The following is a 9,037-nucleotide window of genomic DNA, read 5'->3' on the forward strand; positions in this document are numbered from 1 at the left end:
GGAGGTGGAGGGTTACCATTGTTCATATATAACTGTTAACCAAACTGCTGACTGCTAATATTACACCATAATCATCAGTAAAAGACACCAAGACCCTAACTTAAGGCCTTAGGAAGGTCAGTAATAATAATAGACTTAAGTTACCACTCAAAGTGATCTTCTTTTACACTCTCTAGTTTAATCAGCACTTGTGTCATTAATTAAGAACTGCCCATAGCTCTCAGCTCTTCTCCCAAGCTCTCTGCCAGGATCCTCTGCTGTAGTCACATCCCTTAGACAAGATGATAAAGGTCGGAGTCAATGGATTTGGCCATATTGTATGACTGGTGATCAGGGCCAGTGGAGTAGAAGTTGTGGCCATCAATGACACCTTCATTGACCTCAACTACATGGTTTACATGTTCCAATGTGATTCCACCCATGGCAAGTTCAAGGGCACTGTAAAGGCAGAGAATGGAAAGCTGATAATGAATGGAAAAACCATTACCATCTTCCAGGTGTGGGATCCTGCCAACATTAAATGGGGAGATGTTGGAGCCAAGTACGTTGTGGAGTCCACTGGTGTCTTTACCACCATGGAAAAGGCCAGGGCTCACTTGAAGGGTGGAGTCAAGTGGGTCATTATCTCTGCCCCTTCTGCTGATGCTCCAATGTTTGTGATCCGGGTGAACCGTGAGAAATATGATAATTCCCTCAAGATTGTCAGTAATACCTCCTGCACTACCAATTGCTTGGTACCCTTGGTCAAGGTCATTCATGACAACTTCAGCATTGTGGAAGGACTCATGACTATGGTCCATGCCATTACTGCTACCCAGAAGACAGTAGATGACCCCTCTGCCAAGCTGGGGTGAGATGGGTGTGAGTCTGCCCAGAATATCATTCCTGCTTCTAAGGCTGCTAAGGCTGTGGGTAAGGTCATACCTGAGCTGACCAGGAAGCTCACAAGCATGGCCTTCCACGTTCTTACTCCCAATGTATCCATGGTGGATCTGACTTGCTGCCTGGAGAAAGCTGCCAAATATGATGATGTTAAGAAGGTGGTGAAGCAAGGGCATCTTGGGCTACCCAGAGGACCAGGTTGTATCCTGTGTCTTTAACAGTGACACCCACTCTTCTATCTTTGATGTTGACCCTGGTATTGCTCTCAACGACCATTTTGTCAAACTTATTTCTTGGTATGACAATGAGTACGGTTATAGGCACCATGTAATAGATCTCATGATGTATATGGCCTCCAAGGAGTAAAATGGAAGCCGTGGATCTTCATCCCCAGCCAAAACAAGAGTAGTTCCACCACTGGGGAGCCCACATCCATAATAACCTATGTCCCTATGCTGGGGATCCCATGCCCTGTTCACATCCCTGCCCCAAAGCACCCTTGCAGTGTGTGTGTGTGTGTGTGTGTGTGTGTGTGTGTGTGTGTGTGAGCATAGAGTCCTATCTTGTGTACTATCAATAAAGTCATCACATTCAGTGCAAAAAAAAAAACCATCAACGAGAAAGATTTTTTTCATTCATTTGATTTTAATTTTGATTGTTTTTTTTTTACTGTCACATCATCATATTTCTTGGCATAAAAAGACTATCTCCTAAGGTCTCTGGTCTTGATCTTGACCAGGGTCTGGCTTTATTGGGAGTTTGGCTCCCTCTCAAAAAAAATATTTAGCTTGGAGGTTTTGCATTGGTGTGATAAATTTTCGCCATGTAATAACAAATTTTCATGTAAGTTTTCTGAAATTATATTATCCAAATTTCTTCTTTCCCTCTTTCTTTACTCCTCCTAGAACTACCAAAAGCAATTTGATCTGGATTATACGTGTATTATCAGGCAAAACATTTTCCCATATTGTTCATTTTTGTAAGAGAAAAATAATATAAAACCAAAACCACAAAATAAAAATCCAAATAAACTAAAATTTGCTTTGATATGCATTCCAATTCCAACAGGTCTTTCTCTGGAGGTAGATAGTAGTCTTTGTCATAAGTCCCTCAGAATTGTCCTAGATCATTGTATTACTGAGAGTAGCTAAGTCTTTCACAGTTGATCATTCCAGAACATTGTTGTTCACTATGTATAATGTTCTACTGGTTCTCCTTATTTCACTCCGCATCAGTTTGCGTGGATCTTTCTACCTTTTTCCTGAAATTATCCTGTCCATCATTTCTTGCAGCATGATAGTATTCCATCACCATCATATGCCACAGTTTGTTCAGCCATTCCCCAGTTGATAGACATTCCTTCAATTTCCATTCTTTGCCACAATAAAAAGAGTAGCTATAAATATTTTTGTATAAGTAGGTCCTCTCCCTTCTCTTTTCTTTTATCTCTTTGGGATACAGATCTATTAGTGGTATTACTAAATCAAAGGGTATACATTGGTTTATAGCTCTTTGGGCATAGTTCCAATTTGCCCTCTAGAATGGTTGGAAGAATTCACAACTCCATCAGCAATGCATTAGGGAGTTCATTGATGGCTTGTTCAATTTCTTTTTCTGAGATGGGATTGTTTCTTCTTTTGTTTTTCAATGTAGTCTTTAATTGGGGATTTTTAGATATTTAGGTAACTTAGATAAATTAGTTTAATTTCCCAGAGGAGGGTTACTACTACTCAATTACACTTACATTCTCTGAGAATCGTTGGGTTAACCCTGTTGAAAGAAATATAGTTTCTTAATAAATTTATTAATATGAATTAATATTATTTTAATTAATTAATTTTAAAATTAAAATTAAAAATTAATTAATATTAAAAATTAATTAACATTAAAAATTAATTAATTAATTAATTAATTTAGATCTTAAGTGCCATTGATGTCTTTGCATTCATATAATCAGCCATTTATAATACTTTCAGATTTTAAACGTAACTATTTGCTTAGCACTAAGGCAAAAGAAATAATAAAAAATATCATTGATGCTCATATATCAAAGCAAGCACATGAATCATAAAATACTTTACCATTTACGCATGCATTTACATCATGTTTTCCTTCCATTGTACTCTATCTCGGGGTGATAGTGGAAGCACAGAAAACTGCCAAGGAGGTACATGAGTGAATAAAACCCATGTGCTAAGGGAACCTTGCAATTCTGAAACTACAAATTTTGTTGTCCTCTGTGTATTTCCGGAACTGTCCAAATGTGTCCCTAAATGAACGTAACCTCCATATTGAGTAGATATTTCTGTTGTTGAGCTGAATTGTTGAGCTACATTGTATTTGTCTAATATCTCTCTGTATGGCTCCACCTCAGCCGAGTGTCTGAGGTCAAATTGGAACTTGATTCCTGCGGACTCTAGTCCTGACTCTGCACTGTGCCACCTAGCTGCCCCTGGGTTTACTTTCCAAGAGCAGCAGTGCGTAGATTCAATCACTCACTTCCATCCTTAAACTAAGCTGCTTCGGTGCTGGTATCTCTCCTTGAATCCCCTCTCTTCCCTCTTTCCTTATCTATCAGGGTTCTAACAATAAACAGATGGATTACATTGGGCTCGCCATCATCCTGTGGGTTTTGATGTCCATATCTCTCGAGCAGAGAACATTCTATCACAGGAAACATTTAGCAACTTCTTGTATCAGATCTGTGAGTCAGCCTCAAACACAGCAACAGTCCCTTCCATTGACTGTTTCTCTTAGAACATGGAGCCGCCTTGACTCAGCAACAAGACTTAAAGGGAAAAGGACATCCCACTAGGAAGGCTTTGGAGCAGATGGCCTAGAAGCTGCTCTCCAATCTGAATTCATGTGGTCAGTCACCAGATGCCAAGCCTGCCTGCCTGAACCAGGTCACAGCACAAACAGTGGGGCACAGACTCTGGGGCTGTCACAGAGATGATCGGAGCCTTGGTCTTGCTTTCCCTCAGGTCATCACTTAGCCTTTATTAAGTAAAGGTAGCCCTACTCACTCTGCTTGCTTTTCTGAGATCTCATCAGTCCACCATCAGAGTGACGCAGGCTAAGCCCTAAGAATACAAATACAAGCAAAACCACAGACATTCATTGCCCTCAAGGAGCTTATATTCTATTGGAGTGACACAACGTGTGAAATGGAACTGAAAAGTTAAGGGAAATGAAAGTGGTGTAAAATTGAGATTTGAACTCTGGACTTCAGTCCCCACAAGCCCTTGCTCCACTTCCCCAAAATGCTTTGTAATCTCGCGGAATTCTGAGGTGGGCGACATCGAGAAAGTACTTAAGCTGATTACAAAGGCTTTTGAGGGCTCTTTTTGGACTTCCGTTTTGGAGCAGACGCGGCTCTTTCCATAATGTAGGTGAGGTCTAGGCCTCTGGCCTAGACACGTGGTTTTTCTTATCCTGTATTTTCTTTTAATCCTTAACTTTAATAAACCTCATAAAATATAATACTCCTTGCAGAGAGAAACTAATTTCTACCTGCCTCAGTCTCCCTAAATTTTAACTGTTACAGTGGGCAGGAGGGGAGCTAGAAGAGGAGGGAAGGGAGTGAGTTTGTCTGGCCTAGGCAGAAAGTAAAGGGGTTCTTTTGTGTGTTTTTTTTTGAACGCTCACCTTCCATCTTGGAATCAATACTGTGTATTGGCTCCAAGGCAGAAGAGTGGTAAGGGCTAGGCCATGGGGGTCAAGTGACTTGCCCAGGGTCACACAGCTGAGAAGTGTCTGAGGTCAGATTTGAACCTAGGACCTCCCATCTCTAGGCCTGGCTCTCCATCCACTGAGCTACCCAGCTGCCCCCCAAGGTATGTTTTTTAAATTTAAAGAAATTGATTGTATATGCATGCCCCTTTTCTTCTCCAATGCTGCTTCTACCCTGGCTCAGGCCTTCATCATCTCATACCTGGACTATTGCAGTAGGCTGATGGTTTATCTCCCTGCTTTGAATTTCTCCCACCCCAGCCTATCCTCCTCTCGGGTGTTAAATTGATCTTCTGAAAGTTCAGTTCTGATCATGTCATTCCCCTACCCAACAAACCCCAGTGGCTCCCTATTACTTCCAGGATCAAATGAAGTTATTCTGTTTGGCTTTTAGAGTCCTCTAAGCCCTTAGTGGGATCTTCCTACATTTCCAAAGTTCTTAAATTTTCCAGTCTTCCGTATAATTCGCAGTCTAGTAATCCTGTTCTTGCTATTCCTAGAACAAGTCTCTTAGCTGTGGGCATTTTCATTAGCTGTTCATCAGGCTTGGAATGTGCTCCCTCTCCCTGTCCTGGTCACCCTGGCTTCCTTTAAATGTTAGCTAAAATTGGACCTTCTGCAAAAAGTCTTTCCTATCCCCCTTTAATGGGAGTGCCTCCCCTTTGAAATGGCCTCCGTTTTATCCTGAATATATCTTGTAAAATATTTGTTTCTTTGTTATGTTAACGTTCTGAGGTGTCTCCTTCTCTCCCCTGCCCCACTTTAGAGAAAAATATATATGTAAAGCCATGGGATTCATGCTTCTAGTTATCAGTTCTTTATCCAGCTTGTATCTTGTTTGTACACAGCTGAATGCAAATGGTCTCCCCTTGAGGCAGAATTTAAATTTGAATCTCCTCATCCCAAATCTATCAGTCCATCCACAGGGCTAGGATATCCCTCAGGACTGGAAGTAAATCCCTGGTCACTCCTACCCATTAAAATTATTTTTCTTTGATTCCTCAATGTTTATTCTTAAAATCGTTACCTTCTGTTTTAGAATCAATATAATGTATTGGTTGTAAGGCAGAAGAATGGAAAGGGCTAGGCAATGGAAGTTAAGTGACTTGCTCGGGGTCATACAACTGTGAAGTGTCTGAGGCCAGATTTGAGCCCCATCCTCAGGGTTGATTCGATCTACTCTGCCACCCAGCTAGCCCCAATATTTGTTCTGATTTTTTAAACCCTTACCTTCTATCTTAGAACCAATACCTAGTATTGGTTCTGAAATATTGTGTATATTTATTGATGTTGTTGAGGAGGATGCTGTGGAAAAATACTCTGTTGATGTTTTCAGCCATCCCCTCAGAAGGAAAGCCAAGGATGGTTTCCCTTCATCAGGCCAGTATGTAAGTTTCTTGGAGACTAAATATTTATATAAAAAGCTATTTATTTATACTTAATGATATGAATATCAGGACGAGGAACAAGGAAAGCTTTAACACTAAAGGTGAACTAACTTTTCACCCATCTTCTATGTTCACCTCAAGGAGGACTCTTCTTGTCTTCTAGCTCCTCTCAACCTGTCTAGCACTTACTAAAAAGAAAACCCAGAATGCTATCTGACTACAATCCAACTCTAATCCTTATTAAAATGAGCTTAATATTATTAAAGTAAAACACCAAGTCAGGCAGCCCAATATGGCACAGGCTATCTAACCACAGAGTAACTCTGGGATGGCCCAGAGTCCAGGCAAAAACAGGCTTTTGATCTTTCTTCTCTCAAATTGTTCTCCACCAAAGCAGATCTTCCAACTTCTTCTTCCAAGAAGAATTCTCACGGTAAAGAGGGTATGAAAACATCTTCAGCTGGTTTAGAGCTCTCTTTTTCTCCTATATATGCAGCAAAGAGCAGTGTGTCACAATGTTTGCTTCACCAGAAGCCAGAGAGAGAGGGTGCCTGCACCTGACCAACTGCCAGAACTTTGCCCGTGTTTTTCCTTCCAAATTCTAATCTCATGCACTGCACTCTGCCTTGCTTACACCCTCAGAGACCCCTTTTTTAAAGTTTTCATCTTACCAATCAATATATTTCCCAATTTACTTACTATAGTTCCAAGGCAGAAGAATGGTAAGGACTAGGCAGTTGGGATTAAGTGACTTGTCCAGGCAAAGAAGTGTAGCCACCCAGCTGTATCTCAATACATCAGAGTTGGTGGCCTCCTCCTGCACAAAGACAACATTTGAGGCTCACTATCCAGGGAGTCAAAGGATCATTAGTGTCATACCAGAAAAGAAGTGGCATGCATAGTGAAAAGATGGCTAGATTTGATGTCAGGATTTGGATTCAATTATTTCCCATTGCCTGGGGGATCTAGGGTAACATACTTACCTCCTCTGTAGACCTCATTGTTTCCCTTGTAAAATGAGGTGATTGGACTAGTTGACCTCTGCAGTTTCTGTTATCTCTAAAATCTCTGATTTCATTTGAACTTCACAATTACCCAATATTCTCATTTTATGGACAGGGAAGCAAGGGCTCAGAGAAATTCAGTGACTTTCCCAGGACCACTTATTCTGTGTCTGAAAGGGCATTTGAAGTGAGGACTTTTTGACTCCTTCTCTAACATTATAGCCAACATGCCATGATAGAAGGGCACTTTAGATTAGTGTACATGCAAATAGTCACAAATTCCAAAGACTGGGCCAAATTAGCAAAGAATTATGGCAAATCCTTCATTTTCACAATTTCTAATTGCTTATTGGCATTTTTCCTATGTGTAAGGCAATTCCAGGCACTGACTCATAAGCATTTTCAACTGGTAAAATCTAAGCTGGTCCAGACTGTGACAGAGGTTAACATTAATGAAAAAGTGCCAGGCTGAAGAGTGTGCAAAACCGATCACCTCAACAGGGGAGGGGCCCCAAGGGTTTGGAATCTGGAGGAAGAGAAGACTCTGATTGGTAGAGGAGTTGTTCTCTCAGTCTCTTAGTCTTGAGAAGCTGAAGAGAGAAGATGGGAAAATACTTTCTTCTGAGGGTTACCCACTTTTTCTGCTCGTGACTGGAAATGTTTCCCCCCAACACTTCCCAATTGAAGGGACTTTCTGAAGAAAAACCTGAACAGACTTTACCTCAACTCCTGTTGCCCAGGGGTGAGTCAATCTGACTTTCTCCCAGGGAGCTCAGGCTGCCAAGGCCTGAGTTCCCCTCAAATTCAAGGAGGGAGGGGAAAGGGTTTATATAGAGGCAGGGACCCCCTTTCCCCACTTTCCTTTCCCCATTCTTACTGCCAGTTATTCCTTTGTATTTTCCTGATTGAGTGTACATTAAAATAGCTATCTGTTCCCTAAGCTGTGAACAGATTAAGGGGAGACCCTTTGGTCTTGAGTAGTGGAGGGGGGACAAGAGGGACAAGAGTGAATCTAGGAGAGCAGTTTTAGCTAAGGAGGGAAGGCAGAAAGGGGAAAATCTTCAAACCCCCTCTCCTCTCTCTGAGCCAACCTTAAATATCAGCTGCCTCCCCTGAACCCCACTTTGAGAAGGGAGGTTCTCCTTTCTTTCCTGCTCTCTATACTGAAAGACTTAACCCCTTGCTTACAAATTACCCTCCCCCCTTTTAATAATACAAGACTCTTCATTCATTCAAAAGAGAGCTGATATTAATTAACAGGCATTCATTAGAAGTTCTCTCCAAGGTTGGGATTTTCAGAACTTCCCAGAATCTACTTTTTTATTTTCAAGGGGAATAAAAATTTATCCTTAAGCTAGAAAAACCAGGAACAAGAAAAGACCATTTTAACCACTTATTGACCAAATATTTAAGGTTTGAGGAATTGGCAACTAGTTTTCTTTGACAATTCTCATCGATTGGAACCAAAAGAAACATAGAAATACTCATGTAAAAAACTTGCCTTTTGCTGAGTCCTGTGTGAAATGAAGGCCAGAGATGATCTTATTTCTGCACATGAAGAGCCTGCAATTCGGGGGAAGGACGGCACACAGATTAAAATGTATGAACATAAATAAACATAGCCTGATGCTAGTTCTGGGAAGATGACATAGCACATTAGTGATAGAGCAGCAATGAAAATACAGTTTTAAGGGGAACTAATTACTAAGAAGAAAAGGTCAAGCTGCTTTTTCCCCTTTAGGAATAACAACTTACACATCTGACTTATATTTATATATCTTTTAGTCTGAACTTAATGTACAGCAAATAAAGTATTTCCATATATAAAGAATATAAAAGAGGGTTGTACATAAATTTATGAACCTCTATTACATATCACTTGCTTTTGTTTTCAAATATATAAATTCTATAAGTAATTTTCAGAGCTATTATGCCTTCTCTGTTTCCTTTTGTCCTTTCTTCTCTTCTCTAATTTGCATAAAAAGCTTCTTTTCTTTCCTTTCTGTTTTTTCTGAGAGGGAGGGTGGTCAA

General features: G+C 40.6%; 1 pseudogene; it reads left to right on the forward strand.

Annotated features, from left to right (window-relative positions):
• Nucleotides 1-218: 218 nt before the first annotated feature.
• LOC100011679 (glyceraldehyde-3-phosphate dehydrogenase-like) lies at nt 219-1,419 on the forward strand (annotated as a pseudogene).
• Nucleotides 1,420-9,037: the final 7,618 nt, after the last annotated feature.

This window comes from Monodelphis domestica, chromosome 6 (genome assembly GCF_027887165.1).
Source record: "Monodelphis domestica isolate mMonDom1 chromosome 6, mMonDom1.pri, whole genome shotgun sequence".
Taxonomy (NCBI): domain Eukaryota; kingdom Metazoa; phylum Chordata; class Mammalia; order Didelphimorphia; family Didelphidae; genus Monodelphis; species Monodelphis domestica.